Source organism: Chelonoidis abingdonii, chromosome 7 (genome assembly GCF_003597395.2).
Source record: "Chelonoidis abingdonii isolate Lonesome George chromosome 7, CheloAbing_2.0, whole genome shotgun sequence".
NCBI classification, from domain to species: Eukaryota; Metazoa; Chordata; order Testudines; family Testudinidae; genus Chelonoidis; species Chelonoidis abingdonii.
The window spans coordinates 93,290,204-93,313,988 of record NC_133775.1 but is presented as its reverse complement, the minus strand read 5'-3'; the positions used below and the strand labels follow the sequence as shown (position 1 = coordinate 93,313,988).

General features: G+C 41.7%; 1 long non-coding RNA gene across 1 annotated transcript; it reads left to right on the top strand.

Moving 5' to 3' along the window:
* The first annotated feature begins 1,132 nt into the window (after positions 1-1,132).
* LOC116837233 (uncharacterized) lies at positions 1,133-12,639 on the top strand. The gene is made up of 3 exons (XR_004376649.2): positions 1,133-1,189; positions 7,472-7,583; positions 12,565-12,639. It is a non-coding gene; the product is annotated as an uncharacterized LOC116837233 (long non-coding RNA).
* Positions 12,640-23,785: the final 11,146 nt, after the last annotated feature.

Below are 23,785 nucleotides of genomic sequence, written 5' to 3'. Positions count from 1 at the left end.
TGAAACGTTGTTTTCCCTTGGATTAACTTCTGAAATAAAGGCTTTATTTTTCAACCCGAATGGAGAATTTTCTTTTCAGAGATAGAAAGCAGGTGGGAAGAAGCAGAACAGAATATTATAAAATGTGCGGTAATAATAATAAACTTTAGCCAGTGTTTTTCACCTAGAGAATGGAAAGGGATTTTCAAATCGTAATGAATAAGCTTTACGAGTCGTCCTTCCCAGTTAACCTGTTATCTTTATCTTGTATTATTATGACTGTTTCTACAAGCTGTGAAGTTTCACCGCGTTGTTTGTTGACTTTTCCATATATTGGTTTACCTCCGCATTTTTTTTTCAAGGCGGTCATAATTTCTTTGTGCCAGAAAATGTATTGTTTCCATCTATAAAATGTAAATTACCAGATTCCCATAGATTCCTACTATGCGTGGATCTCGCTATATTTATTCGCTCGTTTCTAGGCTGTGTGTAATTCAAATTGGGAATAAAACCAATTGCCCTTTGCAAAATAAATGCCCCAAAGTTTAGTTAAGTTTTGGAAGGGACGGGGGGTGGGGTTCATTCTTCTCACCTGGACAGAGTTACGGAAAGAATTTCATTCTCTAAAATATAATTTTAAAAAATCTCCCACCCAGCTTCCTGAAAGGTTCATTTCTAATGCTGTTTAAAAGAGAAAAAGAGGGCTTTTTATTTATGAATCCCAGAAGCACCTTAACGATTAAAAATTAATGATCGAAGCCCAAGTATCTTCTGAATATTTCACGGTAGCATTTCAATGAGTGTCAAACATCAAACCTTAGATCAGGGAATCTCTCTCTTTCAACCCCCCCTCCCCCAGCTCACCTCACCCCACCCCACCTTGCCTTTGGGAAAGCACCTTACAAATCCATCCTTTTAATTTTAGGGCTCTTAAGAAACTAAGCTAAGCCTCCCAGAGTTTCCTAGTTCTCTCTCTTCCTAATCAGCCCCAATGATTTTTTTCCCAATCAAATGTCCTTTAATAATAAATGTCCTTATGCCATTACACTATATTGTGGGTTTTGAAAATTTAAAATAAGGGTGATGCAATATTAATTGGCTATCGTAGTATAAAAAGGGCAGAAAGCAATTCAGGCTGCCTCCTTTCACTACTGTCCGCTAGGATTTCAGCAGATACTCTAAGGGCATGGCTGGGTTTGTTAAAGTCCAGGTAAGATATATTTTTAATATTTTTCTCAAGCCTTAAAATCTTATTAACGTCACCCATTACATTTATTTGTGGGTTGGTTTGTTTTACAGCCAAGATATCAAGATCAACAAAAAACAAAAAGATGTAGTTGGTGGTGGTTGGTTTTTTTAAAAGTTATTTTTGGAGTTTCAGATAGAGAACTTATTTTCGAACTGTGGGGTTAAAATATGCGCTGTAATAAATTAGCCAAAAGAGTTGTCTTGGAACCAATTTAGACGCTATTTCTATGCCAGATCAAATATTTTTGGTCCAATAAATATCTGACAAATAGCCAACCAGATGTTAAAAAACGAAAACACCAATTCAATTTAAAAGGTGATTGTGGAATGCACCAGTTTCTTGTTTTCCTCTTTTCCCAGCTTGTATGATTTTTACTCCTCCCGATACAACTCTGAACTAAGAACATTTCCTAAACCCTCATTGGAGAAATTAAGTTTAAAAGCTGTTTCTTTCCTTCTGGCTTTAGCAGCAAGGCGTTCTGGATTTCAGAACTGGACAGGTCATTGCGGCTGCTAAATGCTTTTGTTTGATGTAGGGAACTTTCTCCAAGTTTTTCCCCGGATCCCACTTGCAGAAGAGATGCCTTCTTAAAAACAAAACCAAACTCCTCTTTTAGCACTGCATCTTTTATTTATAAAAATGTCTGTTGGGTTTTATTATTTTATCAGCTGCCTGGTTTGGAAAGTGCTGCCAGTGGCCCCCTGCTCTTAGTCATAAACTGTCTGAGGCAAGATTTCATCCTTTCGGAGCAAACGTACTAAGGTTGCCCTTAAGGACTTGGGGTCAGAGAAGGCTGCATCTTCGGAGGTCTCTCAGCAGAGCAATGGTAGCTTGTCTCTAACAGCAGAACGAGCAGAGTGTAGATTTGCAGGGAGCTTGCTTTTGGTTGCAATCTCTCTCATCTCGGGCTAGCATATTTGGGCAAGAAAGTCACTTTGCTCTGTTTTGCAGGAGGAGAGGAGAGGCTGCTGGTTATAAGTTAAAATATAGCGCTTTGAAGAGCCCAGACCCCTTTTGTTTGTCAGCAGTGGCCAAAGGAAAGAGGTGTGTAATCTGAGGGGGAGTCTAACCTCTTTGGGTAGGATACATGGGTGTGATCTCTGTGCGTGTGTGTCTACGGTGGTTTATTGACACACAGCTGAAGTTTGAGTGTCTAGATTTGGTTGGTTCTCAGACCTGGTAAATGTGTCGCTCTCCCTTTGGAGCGAAATTCAGAGCGCCAGGCTTGGCCGGGGACAGCTGGACGTTAGCGAGCTTTAGGGAGAGCCCAGCGCTGGGTACTGCCAGGGGCAGGGCCTTTGTCCCATTCTCAGCCCACGTCGCCCGCGCTCCCCAACCAGACCCCCCCTTGCTCATTAACAACTCGGAATTCGGTTAAACTTTCTTTCCCCGGAGCTGGGCCCTGGAGCCCGCGCTGCTGCGGCCCAACGGCCTAGCTGCAAAGGAAGGCGAGAAAATGCTCTAGTCGGGCGGGAGCCGCAGCCAGGCGAAGGTGCTGGCGCTTCAGCTTCTCCTCCCCGCTTAACGGCGCAGAAAGCCCAGAAGGGGGCTGCCCCCTCCGCTGAGACAAACGGGGGAGAGGCCGGCAGCCTCCCACTGGCCCGGGCTGGAGTTAGAGGCAACCGCCGCGTTTTTAGCTGCTTCGCAAATATTTCCGTTTGATGCGTAACCCGCCGCTGAAAAGGCGCCCGGGGGGCTGCGCGGGAGGTTTGCAGCGCTGGGGGGCCGGGGCAGGGATCTTTCACCCCCACCGCCAAAGGAACGAGCGCCGATGTTTTGGGGCCTGGCTGGAGTGGGGGTGTGTTTGCAAATACCCTGATGTTTGCTTATAACAGTGTGCGCCCAACGCCCGAGCCTGGGCCATCGCCTGCGGGGCGCTCGCGCTGCCCCCGCGCGCCGCGCAGACTGGAGAGCGGGAACAGGCCTGAGGCGAATAGAAAACGTCTGCGTAGGGTTTTAAGCCAGGCTGGGAAGAAGCGGGTCCGTGCGAACAATAGACAGGGGAGCAGTTCCGGCCGCTCCTGCTCCCCCTGGAATCGACACGAAACTCGCGTGGACGTGGACTTCGGTGGGAGCTGAGTAAAGCGCCTTGTGTTCTCGGGGGAAGAAGAGGAAGCAGCTGAGCTGGGTTCCCAGGCTCCGGAGCTGTTCATAAAAGGGGCGTGGAGCAGGCCACGGTCGGCTCCGCTTTCACACCCGCGCACATTCCTCGTTCATTTCCCGCGGCCTGGGGGAGACCTGCCCCCTGTGATTAACCCCCCTGGATACGATTCGTGGCGAACTGGCCTTGGGAAGGGGTCTGGTTACAGGCCTGAGCGGCTAGCCCCCACATCCCCAGTGTGCATCTCACCCTCGCCCTAAAACAAAAGGGCTGCTCCGTGTAGCCCGGTGGTGCTTGAGTGTCACCTCCTTGGCAGAGCTACTCGGTGTCCACCCCTCATAAATCACAGCTTAGCTCACAGGTATATGCACTCAGTTGCTACCAAACCCAAACTAATTGCATACATTCCTCTAGGCCATTCTGCGCTGTAGTGGTGCTTGGGAGCTGATCAATTAGTCATTAGGCTCCTCCATTAGCTGAGCTTTAAGCTCGCTAATATAAATGTCTTGTGCCGATTTCCTCGTAATTGAATGAATAAAAAAAATACAGTTATTAGCACGAAGGACAGAAAATGACGTGAAGCCAGGGTTGTTACAGGCAATACGAAAGCGGTACATTCTGTCCTCTTAGAGCTGAGAGACTTGGAAAAGTTCATGTTATCGGTTTAGAAGATGATAGCACATGTAGCTTTCTCTTATCCAAAAGAAAATATCGCTGTATGTGTGAGCATCAGACTCTGAAGCTGCTAGGTTAGTCAGACCTACCTTACCGATTAGTCAGTTTGATCCCAACAGAAATCTGAAAGTTACCAATGCAGGTGTGGTTTCCTAGCCTCATTGAAGTCAATGGCAAAACTCAGTAGGTCCAGGATTTTTCCCCTGATGCTAAATTGTGACATCCCTGGTTCTTAAGTTCCTTTTGAAATCCATCCTAAATCCCCCTTTAGTTCTAAACTGGACACAGAACATTTTCAAGAATGCTTTTTGTCAAAATATCCTGTTCATTGATGTTGAAACACTGTGGGAACACTTGAAAGTTTTTGATGGGAAGGTTTGTGAAGTCCAGGATGAACTCACGGAAAGAGAGAGAAAGAGACTTAAATAAAAAACCTGATATTTTCCATCAGAAAAATCGATGTTTCTGCCACAATTCCATTTCATGAAAATGGTCAAAAGGTTTGGACTTCATTCCAGTGAGGGACAAAGACAAATTCTGAAATATCAAAAGTTGTCTGAAAATGGAAATTTTCTCAGGCAGTTCTTGTTCTAGGGTGAGCCTTGCTAAAAAGCCCAGTTACCAGATGAAGAATATTTTGTGATTAATGAGCCCATTCACCTAAGAAAAGGAATTTTTTACATGAGAGAGTAAAATATTTTTATTTTCATCCTCATTATGGTAAAGGGTGGGAAAATAGTCTGGGTTTGCATACTTGGTTTTTCTCCTGGAACGTGCGTTTTTGTTGCAATTTTGTATTAGTCCCTTAGAGCTCTGATTACAAATAGAGTACAATATATGTGCCTTATGGTAATCTCACTGAATCTAGTGGCAAAATGCCCTTTGATGTCAGTGGGAATAGGATCAGGGCCTGTGTTTGTTGCTTAGGAAAGAGGGAGAAAATGTGAATACTTTTCTCTTGATGTAAACAAAATGTAGCACCACAAGAATATAACACTGCCACAAAACAATATCGTAGGGTGGCTTTTGCATTGATGGATGCAAGACACTAATAACACTAGTTAGAGTGAGGTGTACTGGGCTTGATTCTCATTCTCCCCACACACACACACATACACACCGTCAAGTAACTCCACTGAAGCCAGTAGCGTTATAGATGTGTAAACCAGCTGTAGCTGAAAGGAAACTCAGGCCAATGTACAAAGGTTCTTTGTATAGTTCTTCCACATTGCTCTGTTAATGCACTTTGAATGTGACCCACAGCACTTTTTCTATTGCTCTATTGGGGTCATTTTCAGACATAGTATAAGCAAATACAGCTCTTTTAAAGTTAAATCTGTATCTGCTTATGCCAGGTCTAAATTTGGCCCATGGGCTTCTGAGAATAGACAGTTAGTCATCATTATTTTATTATTAATTGTGTTGAATTGTGCCAGGTCATATGATGGTTTTGTGATGTGGACGTATTGAGCCAAATTCCTCCCTGGTATAACTCCGCTGCTTTCATTGCAATGCATCACATGTGAATCATGGTATCCATTATGTCCGATTGCAAATTATTTAAGATCCTGTTTGTTCAAAAACTTAACTTAACTATATGATAATAATGATCCAGGCTTGGCACTCCAACAAAATTGGAGTCAAATCAGTGGAGCAATGTGATTTTTTTTTCCCACCTGTAGTGAGAAATTGCTTACATGACCCTGTAGATTACAGGTGTTGGATTTAAAGATCTGTTTTTATGATATTGGGAATATAATTCAAATGGCACGACAGGGATTAATATATCATTTCATGGGATTCTTTTATTTTTTGGACTCTCTAGTACTGGAGAAGGGATCTAGGCTGATAGTCCTGGGAACTACAGTCCTGTTTTTGCAGAACAAATGTATGACTGGTAGAAACTTCCCCATCATTGTCTCCCTCAATCTGAACCTTGATGGGCTACCTCTAAGGGTGAAGGCAGTTCAGTGCCTCTTTTTGAAGGAGTGTCAGTTGTGTCTGTGGTGCATGTGTGTGATATGAACACTAATGCTAGGAACTAGACTGAGCCCTCAAATTTATTTCACATAGAACGCCGAACAATTATCTGATGATTATTCCTGTCAGCCGCTACTGATTTAGGTTGGATTCAAACTAGTAAATTAAAATTACTACCAAGCCTATAAACTATCTTATTCCCTAATAAATCATTAGTTATAAAGGTGTGGTCCTACTTTCATTGAAGTATAATGGCAGGATCAGGCCTAGTTGTGTAATCTAAACAGGATTTATGTAGGATTTAGGACTTGTGCCCATTTTTCATTTTATGTTTTTCTTAAAAATGAGGCACATTAGAAACCCTTTGCTTTTTTATCATCAAATCTGTCTATGGGAGTGTGGAGAGCAGGATTACTTGGAACACAGCTTGGTACACCAAATGCAGAGAGTTGACTACTTTTTTTTATTTCATACCTGCTATGTTGTGCCCTCCCTATGCACCCACTCCAGTCCCAGACATGTCAGCACAAGATATTAAAAAGGGAATCTAGCTAAAACTTCAGTTTTACTCTGTCTGTGAACTTGCTTAACATTCTCCATGAACAGGCTTACTTGTGAGATAAAAGTCTCAGTGGTGGACAATCACTTCTCCAGATGGTGAGATGATGGTCTGTCTCAGAACCTTACAATATTCACTTTAATTGTTCTTTAAACATGGTTGAATGAATGAGCAGCTGGGTTGCTGTTTGTTCTCTGCACCAAAGATGTGAAATATACAAGACACATCTGTTTGAGACATTGCAAAGCTCCAAATTCCTTCATTAAATCCAGAGGAGAAGTAACTTTTATACTGAACTGCTCTTCTAGCTGTTGGTGCTGATTATTTGATATCATTGTGAATTGATTTAGGGCATATTTAAAAGGAGGGACCAATAGCATTTGCTAGTGCAGGCACAATGCTGGCAGGTGTCATGGGAATATTTCCTTCAGTGCTCTGACTAATATGTTGCAGTTCTGTCCTACAACACCCCATTCCATTATTCCACTTCTGGAATGGGAAACATATTTTTGTTGTCCGCCTCAATCCTGAACTGTCACTCTCCTAATATTCCAGGTACACCTGTGGCAATTAACTGCAGTCTTTCTCTCCATCAACACAAGCTAGTTCAGTTCTGAGCTTCCTGTGAATTGTGTATAATACTGCATCTTTGTAACCTGCAATGTGTTTAAGGGAAGTTTGGCATGAGACCAACCTAATTTCTTTTCATCTGTGACTGAATCAGGATTGAATCCAGAGGTGAAATGTTCCCACTGAAGTCAATGGCAAAACTCCCAATAATTTCAATGGGGCCAAGATTTCACCCCAGGTCTCTAGAGCCAAAAGACCAGACCCAGATGTGTTCTCAGTAGTTCGAACTATCAATGCGCTGTCATTATCTGTGCTATTTCATATATTTTTTCCTATTTAAATTTGTGTTTTCCTACAGAGAAAGAACTTTCAAGAACCAGCAAAGAAATATATGTCAAAACTCCAAATTCTAAAGGGCTAGCCCATCTGAGCAGAGCAACAAGATTACAATCAAGAATGATGCAGAGAAGGTAATTGGGAAACTACAACTAAAGTGAATAAAATGTTACCCTCTGATGCTGCAGAGTCTTAGGCACACAGAGCAAGTGAATAGTTCCATGGGTTGCAGTGCAAAAAGTTATTCATGTGCAGAAGTCCTTGCAGTATCAGGGCCTTAGGTTTGTTCATTAATGTTTCACAGGGCTGAACTGAGCCTGTGAGTCAAACTACTCTTATCCCTTGTGGCTTCCATATTTCTGGGGTTAAGAGGTTGTTGTTCCTAGGTGGTTTTTTTAAAAAATAAATGTAACCTCCTATAGTCCTGCTTTAAGATCAAGTATTACATTAAATAGACTTGGACTTGCAGTAGGAGATGATTATATTTCTTTAAACCTTGGGGACCAAATGAGAATTAGGTAGAGATTATGTGACACTGAATTTTTCACACCCGGTAGCCATGTAATGAAAGCCAAGACCACACTGGGACTCCATGATGCAACTGTCAAAAGTCCCTTATGAAGAGGAGCCAAGGGCAACTTTCAGACTTGAGAACCTCTGCAACAAGTCAGATCTGCTACACGTTAGTATTGGTAATGTGATGTTGTTACACCATGGCAGTGAAATTATATTATCTTCTGCATCATGAGGAGATAATGCTTGTATGACAATGTACTCCACCACGAGTTACTACAGCAATATAGCAAAAAGGCATTCACACCTTCCTAGAGCCTGATCTTTTTAATTTAAATCTAGTCCACACTGGGATTTTTAATTTAAATCTAGTCTATACTGGGCTTCTAGCACCCTCCTCCTTTCCCCTGTCCCCACTATGGCTCTCTGGGCCAAATTCACCTCTGGTGTAATTCCACTGACATTCCAGGGGGGAGAGTCCATGGCAAAGCTTCCATTGACTTCAGTGGAGCCAGGAATTTCACCCAGTGTTTTAAACAGGGTACCATGTTGTATGAGATCTACATTGTGACTAGCATATAGGGTTTCTCTTGCTCTCAACAGTAGCTGGGTGAATTTTTATGGCAGGAAGAGAGTCTGTGGTTGGTGATGTCTTCCAGGACACTGTCTCAGATGTGATCTGAGTTCAAGCTGTGGCAGCAAATGGAGAGGTCTGATATTCTTTGCCTATGCTGAGGAAACCCACTTTAACATCACTTGGAGCTAGGCATTTATAAGGAATGAGGAAGTGACCCTCTAGTTCCTTGTAAGGCAGTATAGTTTTACACCACCCAGAAGTGTATTGGGCTTTTTATGAAGCAAATAAAATATCCTGAGGGACCTTACCCAGCTTAGTACTTAGGGTACTGATACCTAGTGGTTAAAAATGCTCTAGAAGCACGAATTATTATTATGAGACAAGACAACAAGGTGAGAGTAACTAACAAGTGACTTTTCTAAAGGAAGTAAAATTCAGTGAGAGCAAAATTTTCTGAAATGAAATTGCCAATAATAATAATAATAATCATCATCATCAATAGTGTATTCATCAAAGTCTTCCAAAAACACACAAAAATACAATATTTTGGGAAAGTTTCCCATAAGGTACAAGCTGCTCCTTAAGGGATAGATCCTTTAAGGTTATGAATAGCTCAGATGAGATGTAATGTGCCCTTAACTCCCATCAGTCTCAATGAATCCTGAGACGCTCAGTACTTTGTAATATTAGGCTCCAATACGTTTGGTCTTTCATACCCTGAAGGGGTTGGGCTGGGTCAAGTATTACCCATATTCAGTGGTTCTGTGGAATCATCCTGCAATAATCAATTCCTTTAAAAGAAAACCCTACCCTCATTTCTGGCTGTGATCATTATGGGAAAAGGAGTTCCCATTTAATGATTGCGGTGGGCGAGGGAGTGGGGAAGGAGCAGTCCAACCTGGGCTGGGAGGGGGAAAGCTCAATAAAGTGCATACATATGAGGCACTGAAAGAGATTCGGCAAGACAGGTCCCTTTACATGGTTTCTGAACCACTAACAATTTTTTTTTTCCATTCTGTGCTTGTTCCCTAATATCTTGCTCTCTGTCTCCCAGGGACTGCACACAGGAGATGAAAGCAAAGAAAACCAAACAAGCCATCGGCAGCGCTCACTCAATTGATTTTTACACAAAATTTGCCTTCATGCACAGAGGATGGAAAAATGATCTCATTAATAATGAATAACAAAAACAAATGCAGGGAGGAAATCAATAGAAGTACATTTGATATCATAGGGAGATGAGAAGGGGGTGAAAAAAAACCCTACAAGACCAAACCTAGCAACACAGAGATGCATAATGCAGGGGCTGTGCGCTTGGGAGGATGGCTGCCTCTCTGTGTTACACCTGTCAGGGATATACCCGAGGGAAGCTGGTGTACAGCGGAAAGTGCTGAACACCTCCCCAGCCTGCGTGACATTTATACTTTATGCCAGGCAGTTCTGCAGATGCAATGAGAGATGGAGTAATGGTTTGAAAAGCAAAAATAGCCTGAATCTGCCTTTGAAACACTAACTGAACTCTTCTGATGGTTGAAAACATCCAGTTAACTTTCTTTTGTTTTCATTTTCCCTGGGTGCCTTTGTGCTTCCTGGTTTCATCCCTGACTGAAAGTGAACACATACAAGAAAGGATAAGCCTTGTATCCACGCACAAGGCATAACCCTTTAACCATACCAGTACAGTTAAAGGGGTACAACCCCCTTAGGATGGATGCAGTTAAACCAGTATAAATATACTTATGCTGATATAACTTATTCCTGTATAGGAAGAGGAATAAGGCACCTATACTGGAATAAGGCACCTCTGTATTGGTATAACTGCATCCTCAATAGAGGTTGTGTATTTCAGTTAAAAAAATCACACCTCTAACCATAATAGTTACATTGGTATAAAAACTGTCTTTAGGCCAGTGCATATTCTATTTCTGGCCCAGCTGAAAATATCATGACAGGGCATATTTTTTGAAGTTTCTAGCCTAATTCCAGGTTTGGATGAACAGTGACATTAGTGAGGCCAGGATATGGCCCAGGAGAAGCTCTAGAGTGTTACCAGGCTTAGCTGAGCTACTCCACCTACAGCTCATTTGACACTGTCAGGGAGGAAGTTTTGGAATCTGTAGATTCAGCAACTGTCTGAGGGACCTGACCAGCGCTGGGATGTGGTGGTGACTATATATGTTGTCAGGCTTGGCAAAACCCATCGGACAAAACTAAACTCTAATTAATGAAAGGTTTCAGTTAATAAATGAATGCATATATTAAAGCTGATTCAAGTTTCTTTTGCCATGGAAAATTTCTATTTTTAATTAAAAAAAAATCTGGAAACTTTAAATGGGTTTTGCCCCAAAATCTTCAGTTTTCAGTAGATTTTGATGAAAAAAAATGTTCAGTTTTCTGATGAAAAATATTTTGTTTCCATTTGTAGGAAATTAGATATTTTCCTTGAAAATTTTTGTATAGTTGAAAATCTAATTTTCTGTCAATGAAAATTTTCTGTTGAAACTTTTGTGTCAGCCCTAGAATACATTATTTTTGACCTGTAAATGTGAAAGCAAGAATCATTATCCCCATGTAAAGGACAGAGAAACTGAGGTGCAAATAGGTAAATGGTTTCCCAACGTCACACAGCCAGTTAATGACAGAGCTGGGATTAGTAGATCACAGGTACCAATTTAGTGGTGCCAAACTACTAATCCAATATTCAATCAACTAGACTTACCATTGGTCTCAGTGAATGGGATCATAATATACACAGCAGTTGGCCCAAACCGCTCAGCTTCAGATTAAAATAATGGTTTTAAGACCAAGCATAGAAATAAAACCGTTCTGCTATTGGGCTTAAAATACAAAGGCACTAAGTTCCTAGGGTTAACAGAAAATTACCAGTCTTTTCCTTAGCCTTATGCCAATCTGAGTATGGGTTAGGAGTAGTAAATTATGCATATAGCAAAGGTTTGGGACCATTAATGGTCCTAGTTCTAATCAGGGCTGTGATGTTTACTCAATGTGTATCCTTAGAGGAATCGCTGGGTATAAATTACATACTTGAAAATTAGATGATGAATCTGAGCTGACTTTTCTGGGGTAAAGTAATAAAACTCCCATCCCAACCCCTTCATACTGAAATGGTTTTCATTGGACTGGTCTGGCTGAATAAGGGGATCTGACTCTGGCAGTATGGTGCTGTGGTGACCTGAATGTAGAATGAGGGGTATGGCATCACCTGATATTTAGGATAGTCCCATAGCACCACTCATCTCCATTCTTTTTTGCATACTGCATAGATCCATTGTTTCATCTTGTTTTGAAAATATTCTCTTTTCCCTTTTCTCCAGCCTTTGCTCTCACCTGCAAAAATGTACATTTCAAACTAGTGTAACTGAAAAACTTGATGGGCCAAATTTTCAAACTGGGGTCCCAAAATACCAGGCAAAGCACATCCATTGTCCTTGCAAATCCTGCATGTAATGCAGTAAACCACCACATATTCATACAGATGGGGGATGTAACTTGGCCTTACTCAGCCTGAATTACAGGTCAGCATTTTGTGAGTGCACTGGAGGTACAGGTGTAGAAAGTCCAGATCCAGTGAAGTTCAAGTGCACAGCAGGAGGAGGCAAGATTTTGGGAGCCTACACAAGGGACCAGAGCTTAGATTAGCACGCACTCCTGCACATGACTGTGCAACATGAGAGTATGCAAAGGGCAGGGGAGGGGCAGAGCCTGTGAATCCTGCAGCTACTTCCTTGGCTGCTACAGTGATGAGGGCCATACAAGTATGCAGTCAGATACTTTTCCCATGGAGCAGGAGCACAAAGACTGGAGGCTACTCCAGCCTGGGGTGAGATTAGCAGCATAGACTGGATCCATTGCTGCTCCACAGCTCTCAGAAGAGGATTTCTGCCTCCCTGTGCCGAAGGAAGTCACCAGTGCCCAGGACAGCTACTCAGGCAGGACTTGGGTAGAGAATTTACCCCTCAATGGACATCTCTCAAACAATAACAACTATTATCCCTCTTTTCTAGGGCAACCACCATAGTGCGATGATCTGCTAAGCCTGAAAATGAAGATTTATGCTGGAAAGCCTGGCAGACCCTAAAATGCAGCAATGCAAGTTGTGGGAATGTAATAATGTAAGCTCATTCCTAATAAAACCAACTTAACAGTTAGCTACACAAGGGAAAATGGGACTTTCTTTTCATGCCATTTGTTGTTTCAGCTTAATCAGTCTGGGGATACTGAGTACATTTTGCCATAGGCTTCATTTGGGCATTCAGAGCAAACAGCACAGAGATACAATGAGAGCCATACAGACATGCACTGAGTCAAAAAGGAAATATTTTACCACACTGGTATAAAGTGAAAGGAATTTATTTCAGTCACGCACTTTCACTAGCCATTTCCAGCTAACTACATTGGAAAGCAAGGAAGTGGATTTCTCCTTTCACGGCAATAGCTGGGGCTTATGGGTTACTTCACCTGGACAGTGTTACATACAAATTTGTTCCTTCAGCAAAGCAAAGATTTGGGGTTTGTTCTGAAAAGCAAATTTAGAACTATATATTGTGTGAGAGCACTTACAAAATTATAATCTATTTTATAGGGGGGAAAAAGCAATATGCCAAAGGAAATGAAAAGATTTGGCTAATTTTTAAACGAATGGAGCATTTTAAAGCAGCAATAATGCTACATAATCTAGAGTGACCATTAAAAAATGTTATTGACATAGGCTAAAATAGTCCAACCTGGGTGACTAAAGTGAATCCTACCAAGTCTATAGTTACACTTTAAAATAGAAGTGGCCTGATTTTCAAAGGTTCTGAGTACCAGTCGATCCCTATTGATTTGAACTGGATGTGCAGGTGCTCAGCAGTACTCATAATCAGACCACTTATATTTAGTGCATATGGATTTAGGAGGCCAGCTTTAAGGCCCAGGCTGGAAAATGTTAGCTTCGGTGCATTGTCAAAGTTTACAACAAACAAATACTTTGAATTCTCTCTCATCTAAATACAGTATTTACCTCCTTTCCCTGCCACGTGTTGTGAGGGTTAATTCATTAAAGTTTGTAGAGTGTTTCCAGGAGGCAAAAGTAAGACTAACAATGATGCCAATAATTAACAAACCATAGCGCTTATAGAGTTCTTTGCAGATTCAAAATATTGGACCAGCATTAATGAATGTGTCCCTACAACACCACTGGGAAGTAGGAAAATGCTAAGGCCCCTTCACACAGATGGGGAAACTGACACACAGGGTTGATGTGACTGGTCTAAGGCTGCACAGTGATAGAATCAGGATTAGAACACCAGACTTCTAAGGGCTTGAACTCCAGCTCTGGGACCCCTTCTTTAGACCATCCATGCTGCCTTAAATATGTGCCTTCTAAGGGCTTGTCTATGCAGGAAGATAGCCTGGAATAGCTATTTCACACTAGCACCCCTTGTGGATACTCTTATTCTGCACTAAGAGTGGGCTAACCCAAGCCATATAAAGTGTGGATTAAAAGTGTCCACATGGAGAGTTATTGTGAAATAGCTATTGCACTCTTTCACAGCCTGGCTTATTTCACAATAGCTTCTCTATGTAGACACCCTCTAAATGATAAATATTACTATTATTTTATTATCTTGAGGTGCCCATTGGAAAACTGAGAGCTGATCCAATAGCTCATGGATCCAAGTTCGGAAACGGTTGTTGTGTTACAGGTGATAAAGAAGCAAATGGCCATGAAGCCTTCCAGTCTAAGCACCCGAGAGAAATCCAGAGCCAAGCATTTCCTCCAGGAAGTAAGCTAAAGATCTTCATCTCTCTCACTGCCTGATTTGTAACCCAAACTCAGTGGTTGAGCATGATCCTTAATGCAGGTTATTATTTATAAATTATTGAGGAGTGCAATATCTCTCCATTTACTGACTGTTATAACAAAAGAGCTGGGAGATAAACCAAGTCATCATCTACCAGAAGAACACAGCATTTGGACAGTGCAAAGGCACTAAATAATTCAGCATCTATTTAAAAGTATAATGTTTTATAATTTCAACAGAACCACCTTGGTCTGGCTTCACATAACTCAGATGGGGCTTTCTTGCAGGTGAACCCCTCTGTTCTGGAGAGAAAAGAACAGGAAGTGAGTGGGAAGGCCAATCACACTGTCAGCATTTACTAGGATTTTAAACTTGCACGAGTTCGGTGAACCAAATATACAAGGAGCAGTAAGAATGGTGGGTTTCCAGGAAGCCCTTTGATTTTTCTTCTTCATGTCTACAGCATGAGAGTTTTGTAAGTTTACATGTGTCTCCATTTACATATGTGTATAACATGCCTTTGGGCACTAAAGATAATGAAACCGTTGCCTGAGTAAGGGATACCATACTGGGCAACAAGATTTGGGGGCCAGATCCTCAGCCTTTTTGTGTCATTCTGGCAGGGATCTGAGAATCTCAGGTTGTGGGTGGGGAGAGCATAGAAACAGCTCATCAGTGTACTGTGTGTGTTATGGGTGCACCCACAGAGGCTGTTATTAGCTGGCTTAAGTTAGAGGAGTTCAAATGCTCTGGTAGCCCTTAAGTTCTGGGAACAGAAAAGGTGTTATGCAGCCACATTGAATCCTTTCCCAAGCGTGGTGTGCCAGATTTAAGAATTGGGCCCTGTATGCTTAGACAAGAGGGAAAAATAAAGGATTTAGAGCCATTTTAGTGTGAGGTTTAAATTGATATTGTATATGATATTACACTGCTCAAGATATGTATCCATTTGATTTCACTGGTCATACTGGAGTCAGATGCTGTCCAGCTGTGATATGAGAGATGTCTGAGAAATAACAGTAAAGCAGTGGCAGTTTTTCTGGAGGAGGGGGAAAAGACTGACTTACTCTTTGGAAGAACCTGGGCTTAGTAAAGATGTAGATTGAGTATTGAAGAGTACAGAGCTCAGCAGGTTAAGAAGTTCTGTTCAGATAGGTGCTGAAAAGTCTGATTCATACATGAAGAATAACTGTCCTATTCTGAACATCTCAGGGCATATCAATCTCTAGTATAACTGTCTTGTTAATACAACTATCTTGTATTAATTTGACCGTGTGGCCCTGGGGGACGAAGTCAACTGGCATGGTTCAGCCATGGGTGTCTAATTGCAGTGTAGACATAGTCTCTGGGTCAAATCTGCAGAGTAGGTCACAGTAGGAGCATCTGTAAAAATGCCCTCATATCTGTGGTGCTGGTAAAATTCTGCCTTTGTCTATGCAAATGAGCATTTGCACATACGCAATGGATCTTTGCCGAAGTGCTTGTTTGCATGCCTAATTGCCCATTTTGCATGCACAAAAGTGGTGCTTTGCAGCACAGCAAGAGCATACACATGTTATAACTGCACCTGTTGGTCTTGATTTGAAAGTCCATACATGCCTCCTGTACACTAGCCCCACTGCCAAGATGTGTACTGCAGGACTCTGGATTGACAGGAAGCAGGACAATCCTGTCTCTTGGTGCGGTGCTAGAAGCTGAGAATGGCCCAGCTTGAAATTATCTTTTGAGTCCCTCACATAAAACCACTTCCTTACAGCTTCCCATCATTTTACTGCAGTTAGTTTTAGCCGCCCTCACCATTGCTTCTTGATGTCACTTCTGAAGAGCAGCGGGAGTGAATCATGGGGCTGAGGGAAGATGGGAGAAAAAAGCTAGTACCAGCAGCACATGCTCAGGGTCAGGCTTTCAATAAAACATCTGTTCCCTGGGAGTCACCTGAAGCTATGATCCACATGAAAACACAAAAGGCAAGTGAAAACTGATAAGACATTAATATATTTGGGCTTCCCTGCATTACATGTTCTGAAAAGAAAAGATAAGAAAGCGGATTGTAGATGTTCCTGCCTTTCAAATGCACAGAGAGCAGAGCCACAAGTAGAAGCTGCAGTATTTATGGGAGACAGAAGAACATCCCTTTCATCTCTGGCATTTGAAATTTTCTTTCAGAGTTACCTGTGGGACAATGGTACACAGAGCTCGCCCGCATACACTGTACAATTCACACAACAGAAAGTACATTAAAAGAACGTTGTGCTTAGAAATCAAACCCACTAGAACAAGCCAAGAAATGCTTTAGAGTGAAAGACTTAAGCAACTACTGGATGCACAGCAAAGGAACCTCCAAGTGAAAATCCCATTGTGCCTAGGCACTCATGATGGGATTCAGAATGACAAATTCCTGACATACTTTTGGGATGTCACCTGGCTTATATCTCCCTTGAACCCAGTATAGATACCCTATCCTCTTTGCTCCACGTAAACAGCATCCTCCTTTGCATGTGATATAGGCTCAGGGCTTGATTTTCAAATATACTTGTACAGTTACTGTGATTGCACACACAATTGGGTATTTGTAAACATAAATGCTCATTTACTTGTCACACTGGCCATTTGCATTCATAAATATCCAGTTCGCATGTATAATCTAAATAAATGTGTGTGAAAATTAGGCACACAATTGTATATACGCAGGAACCTGATATTCATATGTGGTGTGAGGGAGTTAGACCCCCACTGAAATCAACAGAATTGCACCCATTTACAGTAAGTCTAAATTTGACACTCAATGTTTTTTCTGCTAGGGACAAAATTTCAAACCTGGCACACCCACAAAAATGCACATGCATCCACTGCCCTTCAATGTAATGAGTACACTGGAAAAATGTGCATTGCACCCTCTACACTGCAAAAAACTTCACTCGCATGGTTGTGCAAACTGAATTCTGCAGGTCCAAGCTGAGGATTTGCACAACTCTTTGCATATGTACATTGTTGCTGGAATAGATGCATGTGAATTTTTGCAGATGCTCATTTTCCACCCAAGGTCAAGAATTGGCTCTTAAGATTCTCTTATTCTGTGAAGCATCTTGCATTTCCTATTTCATAATATATTTTTTCAGAAATGTTTGCTGTGCCCAGGAAAGGTATCAGATTGATGGACCAGGAGACTGATATTGTCTACCCACAGAAGAGGTGCAGCCTCAGCAGTAGCAGTGTTGGTTTCCCCTGCACTCTACCCCATGTGCCTTAACCTTGAATTACAGGTACTAATCCTAGGGACAAGAGAATAGTTCAGTGTCTGTGCCATATTCAGTATTTGGCTTCTTTGCTGAGACGACCAAGGCATCGTTATAACTACCATTTTATGGTGATGGATTTTTGTGAGATCGATGCCCATCCTAAGGGAACTGCATAAGGATAACTAAACTCATTTCGTATAAACTTGGCTGAATTTGACCTGACAATCTGGATGAAAGACTGTGTCTCATCTCCAGTTGCCATGTATAACGTCACAGTATAATAATTTAAATACACTGTCAAGAATTGTCCTGCATTGGCTGAAGGATTGGGGGAACAGACTATGGGTAAAATCCTGGGTATACTGGATTCAGTGGAGTTTTGCCATTGACTTCAAAGGGGCCAGGATTTCAGCCTACCAGGTCTTCTCCAGATGTAATTGCTGTGTTCTTTTGTTGAAGACTGCCATGTTAAATATTCCTTCAGTAGCTCTGAAACAAGGACAAAAAAATGTACAAGGTCTGAAGCAGAAGATGATATTTAAAGTTTGATATCTCAGCTGTTTCAAAATAGGTTTGTTTTTTCCCAAACGCCAAAAAGATTAGTCCATAAACATTACCGCATCATGGAATAAGTGCCTGCAATTTTTCCCCCCTCCAAAATTAAAGTAGAAATCCAACAACGCTCTTTTTAAGTAATACAGTAGGAACATATAAAAGCAACTGAAAAAAAACATAACTTCTGTTGCTTGGTTGGTTTTTATCCTTTACATTATCTAGCCAGCTAGATGGTTATGGCTTAGCATAGGGAACTGGTGTTGGGGTATGGAGTTATATAGCACTGGGGCAGGAGTTCAGGTCCAGTTTAGTTCAGTTGGGGCTGAAAGCTGTTATGATGTGAAGGCTGTGCAGCAGCCAGCATGACAGGAATCTGCAGTCTGTCTGTCTCAAGCATTTCTATAGTGCCCACAAGCTTAGCTTCAGATCACTGGAGGTGTCTCAGTCCAGTTTCTAGTCTGTCCTTCCCCTAAAGCAAAGGAAGGGTATATGGGGCACAGTGGAGGGGCAGAGAAGTCAAGGACCAAATGGGCTGTGGAAACTGTTCTTTTTCTGTTTCTGGTTAGGACTGAGGGCTGTTGATGGGAGAAGTTTGTACTGTTTTTTTTCCTGTTTTGTACCTGGTCTATGGTTAAATTATAGTATCTCTATCACCAGGGCTCACAAGCTTTCATGAGCAATAGATTGGTGAACCATACAAAATGCAAACAAGCTGCACACATGCTTGAGGCCAGATTTAGCAGGAAACATCCTAGACTGAATTTTTACACCTGAGTCCTACAGCCCTGAAAATAGAAGAGTCTATCTGGGATGTCAGCACAGTCCCTTTTGCAAAGGACTGGTGGGTGCTGGGAGTCCAGGCAGGCACTGGAATGGGTGGCTGTTCATCAGGACTCTTTTCTTCTCACTAACCTGTCTCTTCCTGTTTGATCTCCCCCCACCCCTGTTTTTTCCCCTTTCCTATTTATTACCATGGCCCAGCCCTCCTTCTTACTCCTTCCCCCGCCTCTCCTTCATGAGGGGGGGGGGAACAACGTTAACACAAACACGAGAGATGTCCTCACTTAAATTCCCCCAATGTCAGGCATTTGTCATTGTTTGGCAAGCTTCAAAAGTGAGAGTGATGGCTAATGACGAGGCAACAGCAAATGTAGTCCCTGGTGGTCTGGATGACTCGTTTCTCCTCTGTCACACTGAGAGGGGCTGGCAGTCAGCATCCAGAGATCAGCCCAAATGTAAGAGCCGTGCTAGGAGCTTTCTTCTGCTCTTGTGTGTGCTTGCTTACTTGGATACATACTGAAATATCACAGGCAAAGGATGAAAATATATCAGGATCAGCGCTGTAAGCTGTTAGGCCATTGCAGCCAGGCAAAGGGGCAGAGTGAGAAACAGCTCTGCTTCCATGTATCATGATTGTGTCCCCCCCTCCTCCTACACACATGCCTAATGGGTGCCCGGGGGGACTGTCTTATTTCATTTTATTTGCTGTTCTTCTCTGGTTGAGTTTTCTTTCCTAGTTTTATCTGCTGCTTAGAGACTAGGGTGATGGAGCCATTAGAAAAGTATAGACAGATAAACAGTTAAGCCTCTCCTTCCCCTAGTACAAAGGGAGGCTGATACTATATGGGGTACAAGGGAGGTGACGTCTGGAGTCTCTGCTGGACATATGGGAGGTGGCATCTTTGTCAGAGGCATTTTCTACATTAAGCACCAGGAAGACGTGTTTACGGGATACACAGGAAGGAGATGAGGTCTATCTGTATTGGCCGCAGGGGAGGGTTGGAATCTCTGTTCATTTCAAGGAAGGTGATGATTTAGAGGAAAGATTCTTCCCTTTTGCAGACAACACAAAAGGAAAAGTTTCCCCCCAAAAGTTCACCTTTGAGCATCTAAGCTCCTAAAGATTTAAAGAACTGCTCTAACCCAGGGCCAGCATAAGGGGATATGAGCTGTGAAAGTAAAACAGGGGGCACTTTTAGAGAGCTGTACATGAATATCCCCATATCTTTACTGCTTTGGTGGGAAGAGTCCCAGATTCAGTCTTACCTGGGGCACTGTTTGACCACAGCCTTTCACCATCCATGGTCATTCACACCTGCGCAAAGGGGCCGTATTACAGGTGTGGCGGGGAATACTGATTTGGTAACATTTGAAATCCACTTTGCACAGGTGTGAACAAGAGTAGATGGTTCGAGACAATGGCAAATCAGTCTTGAGGGGGCCCTGCATTAAACAGCCATCTGGTACACGGAATAAGGTGCGGTAGCTCTTTATGGCAGAGAGAATGTGCATTTATTCCCTGCTTCCCTATGCAAATTGGGCATGTGAGTCCCACACTGCCAGCTGGATCACGTGGCAGATGGTTTGATGCCACGTGCACATGCATTAACATGGAAAACACATTACTACCCACTTTGGTTCCTGATGAAATGGGCCATGAGCATCATTGCCGCAGGAATTAATGGAGGACCTGGATCACTGACATTGCATGTCGGTGCCATTCCCTGTCTCTCAAAGGCAGACCTGAAACTGAGCCAGAAAGGTGAGTTTATTCCAGTTTCACTGCAAAGTCTGGAGGATACAAACAAATGTTAGACAGATCAAGGTCACTGATCTAAAAAAAAGAAAAAAAAGCCCATCTCCACTCATTGCTTTATCACATAACTGTCTTTAACCCCCTCCCTGTCTCCATCTGACTTCTCTTTCTGTCTCTTAAAACTAGAGATGATGATTAATTATCTTTGTTCGGTGCCCACAGTGCACTCAGTTCTGTGAAAGACGTAAAAGAAGGCACCAGCATACGCCACGAAGGCCACTTGGGATTACACTATTGCTATTGCTTTTACTGGGCCGGCATTTCAGATACTACAGGGATAGGCAGCAACATAAAACTTTAATATATAGTCAGAGTCTAAATAACAATCCCCATCCTGCAAAATTCAGATCTGCCCATGAACTTCTCATCAGTACAGGGGTGTTGAGAGCTAAGATTTGGATTCAAGCTCATTGCTTCTTGATTCTTGGCATCAGAGGCCTTACCCTTGCAATTTATCCTTTCTGATTGTGCCTACATTCTCCTATTACCTTTAACTCCTGACCTGTATGATTGTTTACCCTTACTTCAGGCATGTGGGTTATGGTGGTGTTGGACAGCCACTCCCACCCTGTGTTATTAGGCAATTGTAATTGTTCACCTCTGATGTACAGTGTCAGTAGGGCAGTGTGGGGTGTGGAGGAAACTGGCACTGCTGCTGTTTCTCCCTTAACTATTCTGTAGGCAAGTAGATGTCTTTGGTCTCCAGAGCCACCAGTCTGATACCTCTCACCAGCACTAAACCCACTAAAAATAATCGCCCAAACTGCTTGTTATGCACCTGTATCGGAGAAAAGTAAGCAGGAGCTGCCGTACTCTTGGGTAAATGATATGCCTTTTAAAACCCAATTAAATTTTAGAGACAGAGCATTTCTGATCTCTTAAGAAAATAAGTGCACTTTTTTCTTTTACTATTTATTTAGGACATTTTAACAGGTTTAAAAATCCTTGCCATGTCAATATCAGAAACAAAACAGTCACTGTAACAGTAAGCTTTTGTTTAAAGAGACATTATGCAGTAATACAGTCACCAGCTCTCTCTATTAACAGGATTTAACTGTACTGCAGAATGAGTATTATTACAACACTCATGACATTGTCTGTAGTGATTTTATTTAATTGAGTGAAATCTCTGATTACACATATTTAACAGACCAGACACATCTATCAGATGTTAATATTCCCCTCAAATTGGACAGATATGGTAAGTATTTTTGCAGGCAGATGTACTTTGTCTGAATATAGAATAAATGGTAACCAAATATCTAAGTAACTATTTGTCCTCAGTCTATTTTGCTGGGTTCGTAATTGGTGCTTTACATTTTCCATAACAACAACCTCCTGTATTTTTTGAACCATTCCTTTAGAGTTGGATTATTTTTATTTTTCCAGTGAGATGCTATCAATAGCCTTTAGCAGCTATTAGCAGATGAAAGATTCATTCTTCATTTCTTCTTGTGTGACCATTTTTGCTAGGAAGCCGTAGGAGGGTTTTTCTCTTATTGTGCTACAACTGAGATTGCTGGTCTTCTTTTGCAGATCAGATCCATTCCTCTGGGGGTAACTTGTCTATCCAGGTCCTTTTCCCAGCATATCACATATGGACTTCTTTTATGGTTAGAAAGTTGTCTGCAAAGATTGCTACAACTTAGTTATCATTTTTTTGTTTCCTAGTTGACCGAACGCCATCACTTCTATTAAAGTTAGCTTCCTGTATAAAAATAAACTTTTCTAGAAAGTTAAAAAATGTAATTCCATAACTTAAAAGAATTGATATCATGGGAGAGTGGGCCAGCTGAAGTTAGTTTTGATCTCTAAATATGTTTAAAAAGTTTCTTTATTGAATAGCTGGGCAACCACTTGTATTCCATGGCTTTCCCAATCTTCAGAAGCTCTCTGGTTTGTGATTTGGGTTAAGATATGGATTATTTGCTATGGGTGTGATTGGGAAGGAGAAAGAACATATCTCTAGTTCTATCCTAAACCCAGAGAGTAGCCCATGCTAAAGGATGTGTATACATTTCTGGAGGGCATGATGTTTTTATGAATGGATGGTAGCTTAGCAATCTTTACACTGCCAAAATTTTCTTGTTGATTTAAAGACCCAGTGTTTGGCTGGGTTAGAGCACCCCAGTTCACTGGTCTTTTGAGCTAGCTGACTTGATAATACCATAGAATATTTGGAACAGCTAATACACCCTGTTTAATGGGTCTGTACAAAGCATGTGCATTCACTCTTGGTCTTTTTTTATTCCATGTAAATTCTAACATCCTCTGTATTCCTGCCATGGTTTTATCTGGGGTGATTACAGAAAGATTTTGAAACTAGAAAGATATCATTGGCAAAATTTTCATTTTGACTGTTCTTCCCAGCCAAACTATTGTACACTTCCCCCACTACTCTAGATCTTTTTTCATTTGCAGAAGCAGTGGTTTGATATTTAAATCACAGAGCTCTCCTAGGTTTGAGATTTGAATTTCCACATACCTTACGTGATTTGTTGCCTATTTGTACTCAAATGTTTTCTGGAGGAATGACTTCTATGAGTCTGGCAAATTTATAGCTAGCATTTCAGATTTGGTATTACTGACTTTAAATCCAGAGGCTTTCCCAAAGACACAGATTTCTTTAGATATTAATTTTAGGGAAATATTTGGTTTAGATAAAAATAATATCACATCATCATTCACATATATAGCTATTTTCTACTGTGTTCCTGCAAGTTTCATTCCCGTGATAGTCATTGTTCTGTATCCTGTGTACAAAAGGCTCCATGGCCAATGCAAAAAGTAAAGGCAATAATGGACAGTCTATAATACCTAGTCTTTCTGCATAATTCCAGTAGGGGAGATTTAACTCCATTAACTTGCACAGCTACTTTTGGGCTAGTATAGAAAACACTTATCTATTTAAGGACCTGGGGCCCAGTGTGCATGTGGGATAGGACTTAGAATTGAGTGGAACTTTCTGTTTCATCAGAAGCTTTCTTTGCATCAAATGATGGTAAAATAAATGGATCCTTTTTCTAATCTGGCATTGTGGATGATTCCA